Source organism: Myxine glutinosa, chromosome 3 (genome assembly GCF_964187855.1).
Source record: "Myxine glutinosa chromosome 3, kmMyxGlut1.1, whole genome shotgun sequence".
Taxonomy (NCBI): Eukaryota; Metazoa; Chordata; class Myxini; order Myxiniformes; family Myxinidae; genus Myxine; species Myxine glutinosa.
Genome location: NC_136263.1, coordinates 189567409 through 189586956, shown reverse-complemented (window position 1 = coordinate 189586956; position 19548 = coordinate 189567409). Strand labels below are relative to the sequence as shown.

Genomic DNA, 19548 nt, shown 5'->3' with positions numbered 1-19548 from the left:
AACGCCTACTTGAGGTTGTTTCTGCCAAAGGGGGCAATACCACCTATTAGAGCCAAGGGTGCACTTACTTTTTCCACATGCGAAATTTGCATTTATGTTTATTTAAATTACTAGGGCATGCCCGTACTATATATAAGCTAGGACGTGCCCGTACGTGGGTGCCCGTTCCTTGCCAAAAAAAAAAAAAAAAAAAAATTTGTGTAGGGGTGTGTGTGTGTAAACATCCTAGGGCGTGCCCGTACATGGGTGCAAAAAAACATGCGTGCAAACAACAACAAACAAAAAAAAACTTTGAAACCACGTGGCAGTAACGACCACAGAACCCCCCCCCCCCCCTCTATTTACATGAATGGTTTGGTCCATTCGCAACGACCACAGAACCCCCCCCCTCTATTTACATGCAATGGTTTGGTCCAAAGCGAACGGCTTGCAGTGTTTGGTAAAGAAATCGCCATAGCTCGGTAACTACTTCTCCGATTAATTTAAAACCTTGAAAAGGCACATCCTCGGGTCCCCAGCAATATACCTGGCAAGTTTCAAGTATATCGGACCGGTAGTTGTCGAGAAACAGCGGTCACAGACATACAAACAAACAAACAAACGTACAAACAAACATACACACAGAGATTACTGGAATTATAGATAGATACAATGGACTACAAAATGTAAATGTTTCATGATATTTGTTATATTATATCACCTTTATCTGTCAATATTGTTGAAATGAAGATCAAATAGCTGAATGTTGAAATATGTTGAAAAAGTCAAAACTTTACATGGGGTGTACTTACTTTTTCACGTGACTGTATATAAATATTTTTTTTTTTTTTTTTAATGAGAAAAAGACACTTCCAACCACAAAAGTAACTACATCTACTCTACTAATGTAATTAATAAGCAAGAGAAGACCCAGTCTCAGGCGACGCAGAGGACATCGGGGTTGTGTTCTCTGCACAACAACAGCAGAGCACAACGACATCGGGAAGGGAGAGGCCTGGAGGTGTGGGGGTGGTGGATTTGGGATGCAATTAACGGGGGTAGAAAAGATCAAGGCTTTAGGTGGGGGAAGATAAGAGATTGTGGCGAATATCTGTTTGGAAGACTTGGAGGGAGGAGCGGGATTGGAGAGAGTGTGGGAGTTTGTTCCAGAGGTGGGAAAACAGAGGAATGAAAGAGTGAAGGTGAGCAGAGAGTCTTGATTTTGGCAGTTTCACCAGAAGAGGATTGCTGGCAGATCTTGTGTCCTGAAGGAATATTTGTGGGGCAGAGCACAAACAGAGCTGGGGGAGCTAGGCTGGCGAGGAGTCGGAAGAAGACAGAAAGACCACCAACCTGCCTGCGGTGAGCGAGTAAAAGGCCCTCAGAATCAGCATCATCGCGGGAGATTCCAATGATCCTGAAAGCTTTGGTTTCTACAGCATGAAGCCGAGCTAGGTGTGAGGCAGGAGCAGCAACCCAGAGGGGAGAGCAGTATTCCATCAAGCTACGGATGAAAGCTTTGTATGTGGTAAGGAGCTCAGTAGTGCCAAGGAAGTACTTCGCACAGTCGGCGACTGGCTTTGGAGGACAGTTCAGAAATGTGGTTTTCCCAGGAAAGATTATGGCAGATATTGAGACCCAAAGGCTTGAGTGAAAGAACTTCTTCAAGAGGATTGTTGAGAAAGTAAATGGGAGGGTTTTCCAGACAGTCTTTTTGGAGGGACATAGTGAGAGTGTGAGAGTTGTCAGGATTGAAAGATATGTTCCACTTGTTTGACCAGCTTATAATTTTGTCCAGGTCTGCAGAGAGTGAAGAGGCTGCTGCCTGCCGATCTGAGGGATGACATGTGGAGCGGCAGAGAGTGGCGTCATCAGCAAAGAGATAGAGCGGATTTTCCAGGGAGTCGGAGAGGTCATTAATGAAGACCAGAAAAAGCACAAGGCCCAGAACACTACCTTGAGGAACTCTAGCCTGGACAGGAAGCGGAGATGAGAGAATTCCATTGAGGGCCACATGTTGACTGCGACCGGAGAAGAAGTCTGCAAGCCAAGCGTGGTACTTTCCATGGATACCATAAGAAGAGAGTTTGGTGAGCAGAGCGGGGTGCCAGACTGTATCGAAGGCATGTGGCATGTCAATGGAGACAGCTCTGATTTCCTGTTTGGCATTGAGGACCTCCATCTATTGTTGAGACAGCAGAAGCAACATGTCCAGAGTAGAATGACTTGGTCTGAATCCAAATTGATGATCGGAGATCAAGCCATTGGCGAAGAGGAAGGATTTGATATCCGAAGCAATGATGGATTCCATGACTTTGTTGATAATTGGGAGCAGGCTGATTGGTCTGTAGTTGCAAGGATCTGTTTTTGCACCTTTTTTATGTAAAGCGGTAATGTTTGCTGATTTCCAAGATGCTGGCAGACGAACTTGAGCAAAAGAGAGGGTGAAGAGAACAGAGAGAGGGTGAGATAGAGCGGCAGAGCAGGATTTTAGGACCCGTGGGCTGATGCCGTCTGGTCCAGTTGCAGAATCAGAGTCGAGGTTTGACAAAAACTTCTCCACCTTGTCAGGAGAGAAGGACACAGGGGAACAGAGAGAGATGGGTTTGGGACACGAGATTTTGAGACAAACACATAGTTTGTCATGTGCGGTGTCAACTGTGTAGCCATTTGAGGTAAGGGAGGGGATGGAGGGGGAACAAACGCCAGAAACGGGTTTGACCAGACGCCACCAGGATCTGGAGGAAGGAGACAGGTTTGAGACTTCATTCTTGCGTGTGGAGAGATATTGCTTCCGGGCACTCCTGAGGGTAGACACACACTTGTTTCGAGCTTGGTGGAAAGAAATGAGATTGATTTCAGTTGGATTAGCCTTCCAAGAGGCAAAAGCAAGTTGTTTCAGGGCAACTGCCTCACCACAATGTTCAGTGTACCATGGACGGGAGGAAGGGTAAGACAACTGAAGACGAGATGGGATAAATCTGTGCATGAAAGTGAGCAATTTACTTTGGAAGAATTCCCAGGAAAAGTTGATGTCAAAGGCATTGCATATATTCCCTAACGAGTAAATTCAACATAAGAGGAGTCCATTTGGCCTTCCAAGCCTGTGCTATGGTTGCCAACATATTGTGATGGACTGCATGTCCTTAAGAGACCACGAACGCTGGTCGCCACAGAACTTCCCGCGGGATCCCACTCCAAGAGTTACCAGCCATACGTTATCATCAGGTGTATGGATTGGGGGGACGTAATTCCTACACCGCCCCCCTTCCTTCTTTTTGTGTATGGGGGGGGGGGGGTAGGTGTGAATAAATCCCACCATTATATCATTATATATATGTGGGGAAATCACTCCTGATTTACGAAAGACCTTTCAGGAACACGAAGTGTTCGTAAATCGAGATATTACTGTATCCAAATTCAGCAGTATGCATGGATTCAGCGGAAAGAGTAAGCCAAATGCTTGAAATAATATTAATTCTTCGCTAAAGTAACCATTCAGGCACCTCGTTCCTCACAGCACGACGCTCACCAAACTGTCTCCTTCTCCCACACGATCCTTTTCTCTCAGCTTTCCCTTGGCTCTCAAGTCTCAAATCAATCTCGTCATCGTGAAATGGCGCAACGATCCCTGTTCGGCACAGCGCCAGATGCCCACGTGACGCGCCGACGTGGCGAAACTGCCTCCGAGAAACCGCGAAGAAAGAAGATTCGCGATCACGTGGTTCGCTTGTACGGGGACGACGTCACTGGAAAGTGGAAAGGATTTCTGATCAGAATACAAGGAACCATCATGCAGATGTTGGACTTGTCAGTGTTGTTTGGAATAACGTGCTTGGAATAACCACAATTCAGTGGATCTGAATGAGCAACACGTGACGTACGAATGTCAAATGAGGTTTTTTGCGCATGCGCTGTGTGAACATTTACACTGATTCGTTCTGGTCACGAGGAACTTTTAACCTGCCATTGCACGAAATCTGTGATTCAAATCGCCTTTTAAATATAATTTTCAGCATCTAGTGGTAATTTCAGAATGGTTTAGCATAATTGTTGTGTTCCTGAATGAAAATCGGATTCACGGAAATATAGGAATACGAGAAATATATGTGGATACGGGGAGTCGGGTTCGTATCATTCATTACCTGTTCATACAATACACACACACAGTACACACACACACACACACACACACACACACGAGCACACACGCCACACACACACACACACACGAGCGCACACACACACACGAGCACACACGCACACACACGCCACACTCACACACACACACATGCACACACACGAGCACTCACGAGCACACACGCCACACTCACACACACACACGAGCGCACACACACACACGAGCACACACGCACACACACGACACACACACACGAGCACACATGCACACACACGAGCACACACACACACGCCACACTCACACACACACACACGAGCACACACACACACATGCACACACACACATGCACACACACACGAGCACACACGCACACACACGACACACTCACACATGCACACACACGAGCACATACACACACATGCACACACACACGAGCGCGCACACACACGAGCACACACACACACACACATGCACACACACACGAGCACACACACACACACACACACATGCACACACACACGAGCACGCACACACACGAGCACACACACACACACATGAGCACACACACACACGAGCACACACACACACACACACACATGCATATACACACGGGCACGCACACACACTCACACACACACGAGCACACGAACACACATGAACACACACACACACACACACACACACATGAGCACACACGCACACACACGAGCACACACACGCACACACACACACACACACACACACGAGGACACATGCACACACACGAGCACACACACACACGCCACACTCACACACACGACACACACACGAGCACACACACACACATGCACACACACACGAGCACGCACACACATTCACACATGCACACACACGCACACGCACACTCTCTCCACTCCTACAGTTCTGGGCCAATTACATCCAGACTTGCTACATAGGATCATCATGACCCCAATTAGTGTACAGTATTTTTATCTTCGCCGGTGGTCTTTGGGGGGAAGCGGGGGTGAGGGTCGATGCAAATTTTCTATGTAAATGTGTATCGTGTAGCGCCGCCTCCAGGTGGGAGAGGGTATTACGAGTCAAACCTTTACAGTGCTGTGAGGTGTTTTGAATCACACAGTGAGAGGTATTTTGGAGAGGTATTTTGAATTGCACATTTGAATAAGGATAAAAACATATCCCCCTTCTAGTCCGGTATCATTTCTCTTGTGACCCCAGAACCAAACAAAAATATATATGTATGACGGCACTGACAGCCACCACAACTTCAAAACCTTCCCCCATCCTCTCAAATATGATTAATGGTAAATATCATTTTAAACCTACCATGTGCATCGAAGAAGCCCCAGATATGTCCTTCCCATCGCTGTTAAGAATCACGAAGGTTTAGTTACAATGCGCCTGTCTTAGAACCTTCGGCTTTTCAGAGGTCCACATGGTCGGAAATATTTGTAGTTGTAGGGCTGCAAGACATCAACTTTTTGGATGAGTTGATCAGAAGGTTCTCCAAATCATTAGTTGTGCAGAGGCAAACCTCTTTCTCCCAGCTACGTTTCCAAGTATTTTCGGCTTCTTTAAAAGCTTTGCGAAATGTTACAATCATTATCTAGCAAGCATGAAATACGTCCAGCCCACCCCAATGGACCTCATTACTAGGTGTAATCTGGGGTGGATTACATTATTTTGAAAGTTCTGTATTCATTATCTTCACCAATGGATGAAGCTATCATTATATTAATGTTTATGACTTCAAGGTTTTACATAATAAAAACCATGACAGTTTGGTTTTTAAAAATCGAGTACATCTGAGTAAAATGGTTAAATAATAATTTACCCTTGATATTGCTCTGGTGTTGGCTTAGTGGTTAGGGTGCTGGCTTGGGATCCTAGGATCCTGAGTTCGAATCCTTGTCGATCGCTGAATTAACGCCATGGGGGTTGACTCAGCCTGTCATCCTTCCGAGGTCGGCAAATTGAGTACCAGCTTGCTGGGATGAATGATCCCGGTGTGTACCCCGATTTAGAATAGGTACACCGTATCCCTGCACATCGTAAGAGGCGACTAAGTGTTGGCGTCAGGAAGGGCATCCGGCCATAAAAACATTGCCTCAAAACAGGGAACCATGATTGTCATGGGGCCCGCAAGGCTAACCCCCACCCTGGTGGGGAAAAATGGCCTTAAAACGATCATTCATTACTCGATGAGAAAAAAAAAATACACAGTTATCGCTCGAGCCTAAGTTGGCCGGCTATGATTGGTATTCTTATGATCACATTGTTCTGTTGTGTCCTGCACCTTTTCCATGCCATTCATCAATGTCCCCCTTGCATGTAAATGTCTTCAATCACAAGGCCTGTAAGAAGTCCTAGCAGTGTCCATGTGTTTTTTACCTCCCCCACCCCCCCCCCCCCCTTCCCATGCCTCCTCTTCCCATGCTTCCCCCCCCCCCCCAAGCCCTCTCTCTCCCACAGATCTCCCGATGTCCCTACTCTCCATCTTGTCTCCTGCTCCCTTTATCCTATGTTTTATGTTTTATGTGTCAGTTTGTCTTTTTGTGATCAATGTTAGCTCTTACACGAGCCTCGATCTTGTATTTAAAAAAAAAAAAAAAAAGACGTGAAGAACATGTGACAAAAATAAATTGGAAATATGAAGTGTCAAGTCCACTCTCAAACCGTTTGTATGCAGAACAAGGCTGCGGGTAGCCTCATTGGCTGGGGTTGGGGCTGTGCTGCTGATGAAGTGCCCTCTGCTGGTTATGGAAGGAATTTGGAATTTGTTCAGTGTGCTGGCGATTTTGGAATTTGTTCAGGGTGCCGGCGATTTTTGAATTTGTTCAGTGTGCCGGCGATTTTGGAATTTGTTCAGGGTGCTGGTGATTTTTGGAATTTGTTCAGTGTGCCGGCAAATTTGGAATTTGTTCAGGGTGCCGGCGATTTTGGAATTTGTTCAGGGTGCCGGCGATTTTGGAATTTGTTCAGGGTGCTGACGATTTTGGAATTTGTTCAGTGTGCTGGCGATTTTGGAATTTGTTCAGGGTGCTGGCGATTTTGGATTGTTCAGGGTGCTGGCGATTTTGGAATTCGTTCAGGGTGCTGCCGATTTTGGAATTTGTTCAGGGTGCTGGCGATTTTGGAATTTTTTCAGCGTGGCGGTGATTTTGGAATTTATTCAGGGTGCCGGCGATTTTGGAATTTGTTCAGGGTGCCGGCGATTTTGGAATTTGTTCAGTGTGCCGGCGATTTTGGAATTTGTTCAGGGTGCTGGCGATTTTGGAATTCGTTCAGGGTGACAGCGATTTTGGAATTTGTTCAGGGTGCTGGCGATTTTGGAATTTTTTGAGCATGGTGGTGATTTTGGAATTTGTTCAGGGTGCCAGTGATTTTGGAATTTGTTCAGGGTGCCAGCGATTTTGGAATTTGTTCAGGGTGCCGGCGATTTTGGAATTCGTTCAGGGTGCCGGCGATTTTGGAATTTATTCAGGGTGCCGGCGATTTTGGAATTTGTTCAGGCTGCTGGCGATTTTGGAATTTGTTCAGGGTGCTGCCGATTTTGGAATTTGTTCAGGGTGCCGGCAATTTTGGAATTCGTTCAGGGTGCCAGCGATTTTGGAATTTTTCAGGGTGTCAGCGATTTTGGAATTTGTTCAGGGTGCCAGTGATTTTGGAATTTGTTCAGGGTGCCGGCGAATTTAGAATTTGTTCAGGGTGCCGGCGATTTTGGAATTTGTTCAGGGTGCCGGCGAATTTGGAATTTGTTCAGCGTGCCGGCGATTTTGGAATTTTTTCAGGGTGCCAGTGATTTTGGAATTTGTTCAGGGTGCCGACGAATTTGGAATTTGTTCAGGGTGCTGGTGATTTTGGAATTTGTTCAGGGTGCCGACGAATTTGGAATTTGTTCAGCGTGCCGGCGATTTGGGAATTTGTTCAAGGTGCCAGTGATTTTGGAATTTGTTCAGGGTGCCGACGAATTTGGAATGTGTTCAGGGTGCTGGTGATTTTGGAATTTGTTCAGGGTGCCGGCAAATTTGGAATTTGTTCAAGGTGCCCGCAAATTTGGGATTTGTTGAAAGTGCCGGCGAATTTGGAATCTGTTCAGCATGCCGGTGAATTTGGAATTTGTTCAGCGTGCGGGTGAATTTGGAATTTGTTCATGGTGCCGGCAAATTTGGGATTTGTTCAGGGTGCTGGCGAATTTAGAATTTGTTCAGGGTGCCGGCGAATTTAGAATTTTTTCAGGGTGCCGGCGAATTTAGAATTTGTTCAGGGTGCCGGCGAATTTAGAATTTGTTCATGGTACTGGCGAATTTGGAATTTGTTTAGGGTGCCAGCGAATTTGGTATTTGTTGAGGGTGCCGGCGAATTTGGAATTTGTTCAGCGTGCTGGTGAATTTGGGGTTTTTTCAGCGTGCTGGTGAATTTGGGGTTTGTTCAGCGTGCTGGTGAATTTGGAATTTGTTCAGCGTGCTGGTGAATTTTGAATTTGTTCAGGGTGCCGGCGAATTTGACATTTGGTCAGGGTGCCGACGAATTTGAAATTTGTTCAGCGTGCTGGCGAATTTGGAATTTGTTCAGCATGCTAGTGAATTTGGAATTTGTTCAGGGTGCCGGCAAATTTGGAATTTGTTCATCGTGTTGGTGAATTTGGATTTTTTTCAGCGTGCCGGCGAATTTGAAATTTGCTCAGGGTGCCGGCGAATTTGTAATTTGGTCAGGGTGCCGGCGAATATGGAATTTGTTCACCTACTCTTCATGAAGGGTTTGCGGGATCTTTAACATCCACCAACTAATGCTGGCAGTCGGAGACAGATTGAAGGAATCCCTCACCACCGAGTCAGGTTTCAGATGTATACAAGCCTCTTGGAAGATGATAGAAGTAATTGGCTTGACACTTCACAATAATGCAAAATATCTTAAACAAATACAGACATACAGATAACAATATAGAGTGAACAGGTCAAAATGAACAAGTATAGTTGGTGGTCTCCTTACAATTGGACACTGGACTGGTATCACAATGGTTGCTGAATTCAAATTCCGCTGAGAGTAGCACTACTAAATGATTTGGATTTGAAGTATCTCATCACTAGGTAGCGTCTAATCAATAATCTAATTTAAACGTCTAATCAATAATACAATTTTGAGGAGGTTGAAAGCTAGTAAGGAGGAGGTTGAAAGTCTATCAAGGAGGGGAAACATCATAGAAGAGATCAAAATTAGGAGGTGGAGATGGATTGGTCACATGTTACACATGGAGGATCAAGATGTACCGAAAAAAGCAATATGCTGTGCACCTGACGGGAAGAGGAGGGTTACATGGCCAAGAGAGACTTGGCAATGTACTGTCGAGAAGGAAGTGAAAGGAATGAAGGTCCCCTGGAATAAAATCGGAATGTGGGCCCAAGACCGACGGAAGTGACAATAGTTCATAAGAAGCTCCATTTTTCAGGCGGCTTGATTGGACAATAAGCAATCACTAGGTAGTTTCAATAAAATTCCCCACGTCATTACTATAATATTGATATACACCAAACTAGCTCATTCATGATCTTCGGTGAAGAGGAAGTCCTTCTGACCTGTCTCTTGTGTACGTCAGAATGTGCAATTCTTTCGCCACTGAAGGTGGCTAGAGCTTACGTATTCACCCATGTTTGGGTGACTGTGAGCAGCATATCTCAAAAACTTATGGACGGATTCAGACTAAACTTGGTGGACAGGTTGGGCGTATGACAAGAACAAAATGTATATATTTTGGTGAAAATCCGGATTGAAACAGACGAACAGGGGTGGAAACATAAACTACGCCCACCAAAGGTGGCAAAGGCCAGACATAACAATAAAAACATCCCTAAAAAATTGGAAAGTGTCAGCATAAGCAGCCTCTCTGTAACTCTTGGCTACCCTGCTGCCCTCTAGTGGCTAAATGTAATAAAAAGTTTCAAGAATGAGTAATAGTTTTGATATTTATAATTCCAAAAAAATTGTTTCATGTCCATCAGTTCCCTCTATCTCACCTGACCTCCCCCTTGTCCAGCAAATCAAAGAAAAGAGTCGACGGAAGTCGACTTTCACTATCCCAGGATAGTGGCTTTTTTATAGGCTTACTAGCTGAATGCACCCGGCGTTGCCCGGGTTCTTTTTGAATGAATTTAATCTTCTGTACTAAAAAGGAATAAAATGCGGCCTTGCAAAGCAGCAGAGTTTGACTATCCGGGCACGGCCGCATTTCGTTTATTTACTACTATAATTCAGCTTTTACTCACGGCCGTAGAAGATTGACTACCATAATTCAGCTCAGCTTTTAATGGCGAAATGGGCCCAGCCCGGCCGAAGCGGCCTCGACCGGCCTCGCCACCTCACCTATAACCTTCCCGGGGGCCCGTCCCGACATTCTCAGTTCTTTTTGAATGAATTTACTACGAAAATTCAGCTTTTACCCGCGGCCGTAGAAGATTGACTACTATAATTCAGCTCAGCTTTTAATTGCGAAATGGGCCCAGCCTGGCCGAGGCGGCCTCGCCACCTAGCCTATAAGCTTCCCGGGGCCCGTCCCGACATTTTCAGTTCTTTTTGAATGAATTTACTACTATAATTCAGCTTTTACTCGCGGCCATAGAAGATTGACTACGATAATTCAGCTCAGCTTTTAATTGTGAAATGGGCCCAGCCCAGCCGAGGCGGCCTCGCCACCTAGCCTATAAGCTTCCCGGGGCCCGTCCCGACATTTTCAGTTCTTTTTGAATGAATTTACTACTATAATTCAGCTTTTCCTCGCAGCCATAGAAGATTGACTACGATAATTCAGCTCACCTTTTAATTGCAAAATGGGCCCAGCCCAGCCGAGGCGGCCTCGCCACCTAGCCTATAACCTTCCCGGGGCCCGTCCAGACATTTTCTGTTCTTTTTGAATGAATTTACTATTATAATTCAGCTTTTACTCGCGGCCGTAGAAGATTGACCACTATAATTCAGCTCAGCTTTTAATTGTGAAATGGGCCCAGCCCGGCCGAGGCAGCCTCGCCACCTAGCCTATAAGCTTCCCAGGGCCCGTCCCGACATTTTCTGTTATTTTTGAATGAATTTACTACTATAATTCAGCTTTTACTCACGGCCGTAGAAGATTGACTACTATAATTCAGCTCAGCTTTTAATTGTGAAATGGGCCCAGCCCGGCCGAGGCGGTGTCGCCACCTAGCCTATAAGCTTCCCGGGGCCCGTCCCGACATTTTCAGTTCTTTTTGAATGAATTTACTACTATAATTAAGCTTTTACTCATGGCCGTAGAAGATTGACTACTATAATTCAGCTCAGCTTTTAATTGTGAAATTGGCCCAGTCCGGCTGAGGCGGCCTCGCCACCTAGCCTATAACCTTCCCGAGGCCCGTCCTGACATTTTTTGTTTCAGAGGTTTCCTCCTATCTTTCACCGTTCAGGAGATTAGCACGTGCAGACAAACAAACAAACAAACAAACAAACAAAAACTTTCTTTTATATATAGACTTGGCATTTAATATGGAATATTTTTTTGTGGGGTTGAACTTACTTTTCAAGTTGTCTTAGAACCAAAAGTTCATTGGAATTATGTTGAAATTATTCTAGATTTTGTTAATGTGACCTTTAAAAGAAACAAAAACCACATTTGACATTTCGAAACAAATAAATTGATCCCTGAAAGTGATGTAAACTGATATCGAACTCAATTCATGGACAGTACTGTGTTAAACTTCTGTACGTTTTCCAGAAGTATCTCTTTATTTTGCACATTAGCCAAAAAAATTTTGAACAAAAACAAAAGTTAAATTACGACTGGGATTACGGACAGTAAAATTACAGTTCAGTGCTTCGTGTAACCCCCACGAGCATTCAGGAGAGCACGTACACGTTGAGGAATGCTGTTCACGAGATTTGCCAAGGTTTGGACAGGAATCGCTTGCCATGCAGTGACAATAGCCTGCTGCAATTCACGCACAGAGGTCGGCTGCTGGTCCAAGTGGTCGATTTGACGCGTTAATTCTGCCCACAAGTTCTCTATCGGATTCATATCCGGGGACATGGCAGGCCACTCCATATGCTCTACACCATGGTCAGCAAGAAAGTGTTGGATCATGTGAGCACGATGAGGCCGTGCATTGTCATCTTGGAAGACAAAATTTCCTCGAAAGGCTGCACGAGCAAATGGAAGCAATGTATCTTCCAGAATGGCCCTGTACTTGAACTGGTTCAGGTTTCCATTCAGAACAACCAGGTCAGTTTTGCCCCCTGCATGAAAAGCAGCCCAAACGGTCACCCCAGCACCTCCAGCTTGGACTCTTGGCACTATACAATCTTTCTTGTAGGCTTCATGCACTTGTCTGCGCACTTGGACGTGGCCATCTTGACGATAGACCAGAAATCTAGACTCGTCACTGAAGATCAAATGATTCCAGTGTCCTGGCTGCCATTAACGGTGCTTTCTGACCCACTGCAATCGGCGCTGGCAGTGTTGTCTGGTCAGGTGTGGCTTTCTCAGGGGACGCCTGGCACGATAGCCTGCTTGAACCAGTCGTTGGTTGACTAGCCTTCTGGATACAGGCACATTTGTCAGTTGCTGCCACTCAGCCCTAAGCCGATTAGCTGACTTGGTACGGCCATTGCAGACTAACCGGTGCAGCTGGCGATCATCCCTCCTTGTGGTTCTGCGGGGACGTCCTGGCCTCCGTATTGGAGTAGGGACACCCCTCTGAGCATTTCGTTTCAGGATCTTTGACACCTGACCTTGAGTGATGCCATACTGCCGAGCAATAGCACGCTGTTTCATGCCGTAATTTCGTAAAGCCACCACTCCGTGACAAACAGCATTGTCGAGTTGACGGACCATCTCCAGAGGAAGCGGCAATAACTTTTGGAGACGTGCAGCAGTTGTTTTCCACTAATACAGAATGCAACAACCCTTGTATACCCGACTGTGAAGCCAATCATCAAATGCACCTGTCCGTACATTTTGCCATGCCACCTGTGCTATAATCCTGTTGTTGACTTCTTGCTGCGACAGACAATCAGTAACATGGTTCTTTTAACAAATAAATCACCAAAGTGTAAAAGAAACTCACCAGATTGATATACTGAGTTCAGAAAGTAAACCCAAGTCAAGAAAAAATATATATTCCATATTAAATGCCAAGTCTGTATATCGAAGATGAAGAAGATAGAAGATTACTCAATTGCAATATCATGATGGTTAAAGATGACTTGTGTAATGCCGGTAAAATTTCACAAATGTAGAGTATAATACGACGATGACTCACCCGCATGCCCAGCTAAAGGGGCGCAGCGACCCCTTTGGGGGTTGATCCTTTTGCGCTTCATTCTTTTGGGATAGAGGGAACGCAAGGTTGCAGCAGGAATTTTGGAATTCATTTATTTTTGCGATAGCTCGCCTACTTTTCATGAAAGACACCATGGGATCTTTATCGTCCACCAACTAATGTCGGCAGACGGGATGCCCAGTTTAACATCCATCCGAGGGATGGAACACACGTCGATGAATCACACTGCTTGTGAAACACCGGGATGACAGTTTATAACTGGGCCGAGACTCAAACCCAGACTAGACAGGTTGGAGGTGAGTGTGTGGGCCTCTAGGCCATCTTTTGCAGCTCATTAATGGACCAACAGAAATTACATTACTAGTAACACGTATTAAGAGAGTCACAATATGACAATCATTAATCATTGCATATTAGTACTCAGGTGAGGGGCACGAGTTGTGTGGGAGAGAGGAGTCGAATGTTGAGGGTGAAAATGATAGCAAGGGATGTGGGGTAGGGGCAGGCGGAGAAAGGGATGTGTGTGTGTGTGTGTGTGTGTGTGTGTGTGTGTGTGTGTGTGTGTGTGTGTGTGTGTGTGTGTGTGTGTGTGTGTGTTGTACACAGGATGGTGACAGCAGGCTAGTTTAATAGGCCCACCAGATCAGCCCGGGCAGCGCTGCTGATTGATGACCTGGACGTCTCAAACTAATCAAGATGGTATTAGCTCTGCCAGGTGCGCAGCAGTTCAGAAGCAAGGTCTGGATAGGTAGTTTGAATGCGGGATCAATGGGGGGGAGAGGGGTTCAGGTGGTGGTGATGATGCAGAGTAGGTGATTGGAAGTGTTGTGTTTGTGCAGGAGACCAAATGGAAATGGGACAGGGCGAGGATGTTGGTAGGAGGGTAGATGTTGCATGCAGGTGGGGATGAAAGGAGTTGTGGCATGGGAATAATAGTTTCGGACAAGATCAGCAAGCAGGTGGTCAGAGTGGAAAGATGGGAGGGTCAGATAGTTATGGCATGGGTGGTGATACAGAGGCAAATGGTGTGTGTTATGTTGGCATATGGGCCACAAATGGGAAGGTCAGGACAGAAAAGCAGGAATTCAGGGATGCACTGGAGAGGATGATGGGATGGGAGGTGATGCTGTGCATTGCAGGGGACTTTAATGTGCATATGGGAGTAGCGGAGCCAAGTGGAGAGGAATGTGTTGGAAATTTAGTTGGGGAACAAGGAATAGAGAGGGTCAAGAGCTGGTGGCAAAGAATGGGATGGCCATAGATAGTTCGTTCTTTCAGAAGTGGGAATGCCACAAGATTACTTACAGGCGTGGACAGCATAGAACAGAATTGGATTTGTTGGAAGTAAGGAAGCGACAGTTGTGGAGGATCAAAGATTGTAAGGCAGTGGTAGAAAGCATGTTACCTCCCAGCACAAGCCAGTGGTGTTTGTGTTACGAATGAAGAAAAGGAGGGAAGTTAAGACCAGGGGTCGGAAGATGATTAGGTGGTGGAAGTGCCAGGACAACATCTCTGTAGATTACAATGAGAGGTTTGAATAGGTGAAATGGCATTGGGATTTGTAGATCTGGAGAGGGCCTATGACACTGTCCCGGGAGAGATTATGATGGAAACACTGAGATGGATGGGAGTGCCAAAGGTAGAAGTTAGGTTGTTGATGGGGTGTACAAGGGAACGAAGGGAAGAGTTTTGGTTGATCCTGGGATGTCGGAGGAGTTCAATGTGAACATTGGTTTAAGGCAGGGACGCACTCTCAGCGCACTCCTGTTTGTTATGGTGATGGAGCTGATAAGCAGGAAGGTATTTTGGAGAGTATATTGTATGCGGACAATCTGGCTGTTGTGGTGGAGAGTTGGGCGGGAGATGCAGGAAGTACTGGGGGAGTGGAAGGAGGCGTTTGAGAAACATGAGCTGAAAATTAGCATGAGGAAGATGGAGGTGATGTGGGTTGGGTGGCAGAAAAAAGAAATGAATATCAGGTTTGAGGGGAAGGAGATCAGACAAGGAAATAGGTTTGAGTATCTGGAACAGTGACTGGGGATGGTAAGTCGGAGGCAGAGGTGCGGAGGAGGATTCAGGTGGGTGCGGTGGATGCACGGAGTACGGTGGAGGGGGTAATCATTTAGGTGGATGCATGGAGGACGGTGGAGGGGGTAATGGCAGAAAGAAAGATATCAAGGAAATTGAAAGGGAAAGTTATTGTGATTTGTGGAATGCCGGCCTACCTTTATGGTCTCAAAATGGTGGCACTGACAGAGACAACAACAGTCTCCACGTTTGCGAGAACAACAGGGTCAGGATGATTCAGATTGCATGTGTGAAGAGGGTGGATAGAAGGAGAATAGATGAACTGAGGGAGGAGATTGGTGTGGAGATGAGCTTGACGGGGAGATTGGTGAAATGCCGGCTGAGATGGGCTGGACATTTGGTGCAGATGGTGAATGTCAAAGAGAGCGGCAGGTAGGAACAAGGTAGGAGGAAAAGAGGTAGACCACGGTTGAGATCGGAGGATTGTATGAAGAGGGATATCAGTAAGGTGGGGATTGTTAGAGAGTGGAGAGAGTTGGCTGAGGATAGGAGGAAGTGGAGTGTTTTTGTCGAGGCAGGGCAGGAGCTTGGTGTCATTGGACCTCATCCCTCATAAAGGGCGGAGAAGAAGAAGAAGATTAGTACAGTACTGTATGAACTTTAAATATTATTATTTTCTTTCACATCTTCTATTCCTAAAAGAAGGTGCATCCGTATGTGTGTGTGTGTGTGTGTATATGTTTGTATGTGTGTCATCTGAAGAAGAAGAATCACAACCTTGAGTTCTAGCGGTTTCCACCGTCGTAGAATATTAAAAATGGTACTGTTGGAAAACTAATAATCCATTAATTTGGAATGAATCTTTGTGTCTGTTCTATGATTTAATCTCAAAGATGCCTGGTTTAAAAGCTCTCTTTCCTGAATTGAAGAAGAAATGGGAATGGGAACAATTAATGGATCGGTTCCAACGCTAACATTTCTTATTCTAAAACAGGAACCCTTCAGAGTTTAGGATACAGAAGGGGTTTATGGAGCACACAAACAACAATTACAGCAGCAACTACGATTACTACTACTACTAGACATGCAATATGTTTGTGAAGTACAATAGGCTGTCTTTTGATTAAATCCGTCAGCAAAGCGACGGGTAAGCATGCGTAGCTTTATCTAGTTGTTGTGGCGAGTAACTTGAAATCATAGTTAAATTGCAGTCACGTGTCTAGACGTTCATCGTTCACCAGCCTGAGGAATCAGTGTGCTCTATGTGGCTTTTAGATTGCACGCCAATCCTAGACGAGCCCCCAAAAGACCCCAAAAGGGTCCTCAAACCAACCTCATAGCTCCTCCCCTCTCCCTCTCTCCACACCAAAGCCGAGCCAGCATTGCAGAAATCCATTGGCTACCGGCACATCCCATTGTATCTGGCCTGTGCAATCACATGTACATGCCAACCAATAGCAGTTACACATCTGGTCATCTGCTCAGCACATCCACCTTGCTTCCTTTCTTCGCGACTAAACGCAATGAAATAACTCCTGCTTCATTTACATTCTGCTCTCTATCATCCATCATCCATCATGCGTTCCTGCACAGTGGGTCATTTTTGTAAAAAAAGAAAAAAAAAAAGAAAAAAAAACGTTTGATGGTGTATCGCATTTGCCTGCAAACTTTGTATTCTCCCAATCCATCCATCACGGCAGTATTTCTTTGATTGGATTTGATTTGCATCCCCAGGGTAGCCGTCATATGACCACTGAAGGGGAATCTGCTCCGTCATCAGGCAACAATCCATAAACCTGCATGAGCAGCATGAGGATTTCAAGAGAAGACATTCCACTCACTGGCCTGGCACTGCGAACACCCTGAAATTGGCTGCCCCTAGTGCTTGGGAAAACTTTCCAAGATGTGCCGTGAGTTCTTTCTTGCTGCTTGAGCTCCTTTCACGCTCAAGCAGAAACGTTTTCAATGCCATTGCCTTCAGAGTGATTATAAAACTACGAGAGGAAGCTATGGACATAAATCAAGCGGAACTCAGCACGTTCGACCTACCGCAAATGTCATGACAATTTCTTTATTTTCTTGGAAAAAAACAATATGGAGCTCAGCAGATGAGTGATTCAGTCAGGACACACCAAACAGAGAGTGGTGTTTATGGGCAAATGCATGTGTTCAAGGAAATAAAATAAATATAACATTCTCAACTTATGAATCACTACTAGAATGGCAAGCAGGCAGGATAGCCTAGAGGGGCACACACTCTTATTGTAGTCGGGAAGATCCACATTCAGAAATGAAGGCACCACCCGACAAGTGCAGCTGCCCAGCGGGGAAGACTAGGTGCGACATTTTGACCACTGAGACTCACGAAGATCACTCGGTGGTCGAAACGTCAGACCCGAGTCTTCCCTACTGGGCAGCTATGCTAGTTGATGGTTCCTTAATTTTCAAACAGTAGTTGTTCCTTGTTGCTCTGCCGTGAGGTCGCCCGCTATTTAAACATACTAGAAACACCTGCTCCCTTTGGGAGCATTGGCAAGTCATCCTCACCCATCCTCTTGCAGGGGTTCTTTGGGGCCTACAACCTGACCCTGGGTACTACCAACACGTCGGCAAAATTTGATGGAGATTGGGCCAACCTTGTTTTTTCAGACGCATGATTTTCAGATTTTCAGATTTTCATACACGCACACAGTATATAAGCACCTCTCACCTGTAGCGAAACAGGTACAGATTTAAGTGCTTTCAGTTCCCTTAATTTTCCTGCCCTTGAAATGAGAATGTCTCAACAACTCTCCAAAAGGAGTTTTTCTCCCCTGGTGGAAATTAAGGCATTTGAATCACTTCTACACTTCTTTACTTGAAAACTGGTGTTAATATTCGGAACTAGTTGTTTCTTATTCGAGTCTTTATTCCCAAGATGACGCAACAACCTGCTGATGAGAAACAGCCATCGCAGGTTAACACACAATTGCAAAGCGACATGAGAAACCGCTTTTGAAATTCTTTTGGTCAAACGCAAAATTTCTTAAATTCATATTCTTATTACTATTATTGCAGTTATTAATAATCACGAAGCCATAACTCAAGTGACAGCAGCAATTTCTGTCCCACCCCTGAACCCCTTCCCACCCTCCTCCCGTTATACAATGTACTCCCTTTTTCCAAGGTGAGTGTGCCCGCAAAATGCGAATTCCTATGTATAACTAATCCAACCTTCGATAGTGTATGTATTACAACTGATTGTTTTCCTTTACTTTGTGCGCTCCCCTTACCTCGAGCAATGCGTCCACTTTGAAGTGGAACTGAGCTCGGAGCGGGGGCAGCAGCTGGTAGAGCAAACACTCAACTCTCATTAGTGTTGCACGGTGAGGCAAAGCGGGCGCTGTGTATACATTCAATGTATATTCCACCCTACCACCAAGTAGTGGCAGCAGGGTAGGTTTAAGCAAATTTTTAAAATTAATTGAACCATGCTCATAATCAAACTCTGCTGCTTCCCTGAGCCGTAACTCAATGGAGAGACTCTCTCTGTCTGTCTGTCTGTCTGTCTCTCACTCTCTCTGTCTCTCTCTCTCTGTCTGTCTCTCTCTGTCTGTCTCTCTCTGTCTCTCTCTGACTCACTCTCACTCTCTCACTCTCACTCTCACTCTCACTCTCACTCTCACTCTCTCTCTCTCTCTCTCTCTCTCTCACTCTCTCTCTCTCTCTCTCTCTCTCCTCTCTCCTCTCCCTCTGTCTCTCTCTCTTTCTCTCTCTGTCCTGAAGTTTTAATTTCCATTCCATCAACTCGCTGTCTCCAGCAGAACCTGTCAATATTGGGGTCATCCGTCTCCCAGCAGCCCCCACTGCCTATTACTTCCATAATTTATCTTGTATGTTGCTCCTCAATGTGATGAGTTTTCTTTATCTGCATATTTGCCATAAGCTCGTCATCAACTTTTTTCTTCCCAAGCGCACCTGCCATCATCTATTCGAGTACGAAAGCTGAACTTTAGATGTACTCTCCTTCACTGCTCCAGTGCTCAAACAATAATATGCAATTATACACTAACACTCATGCAAATACGTTAATAAAATAACAAGGTATGTCAGCAG

General features: G+C 45.5%; 1 protein-coding gene across 1 annotated transcript in view; it reads right to left on the bottom strand.

The window, feature by feature from the left end:
• Positions 1-19548, bottom strand: part of LOC137422950 (uncharacterized) — a 295425-nt gene that overhangs the window by 275007 nt on the left and 870 nt on the right. The window lies entirely within an intron of this gene.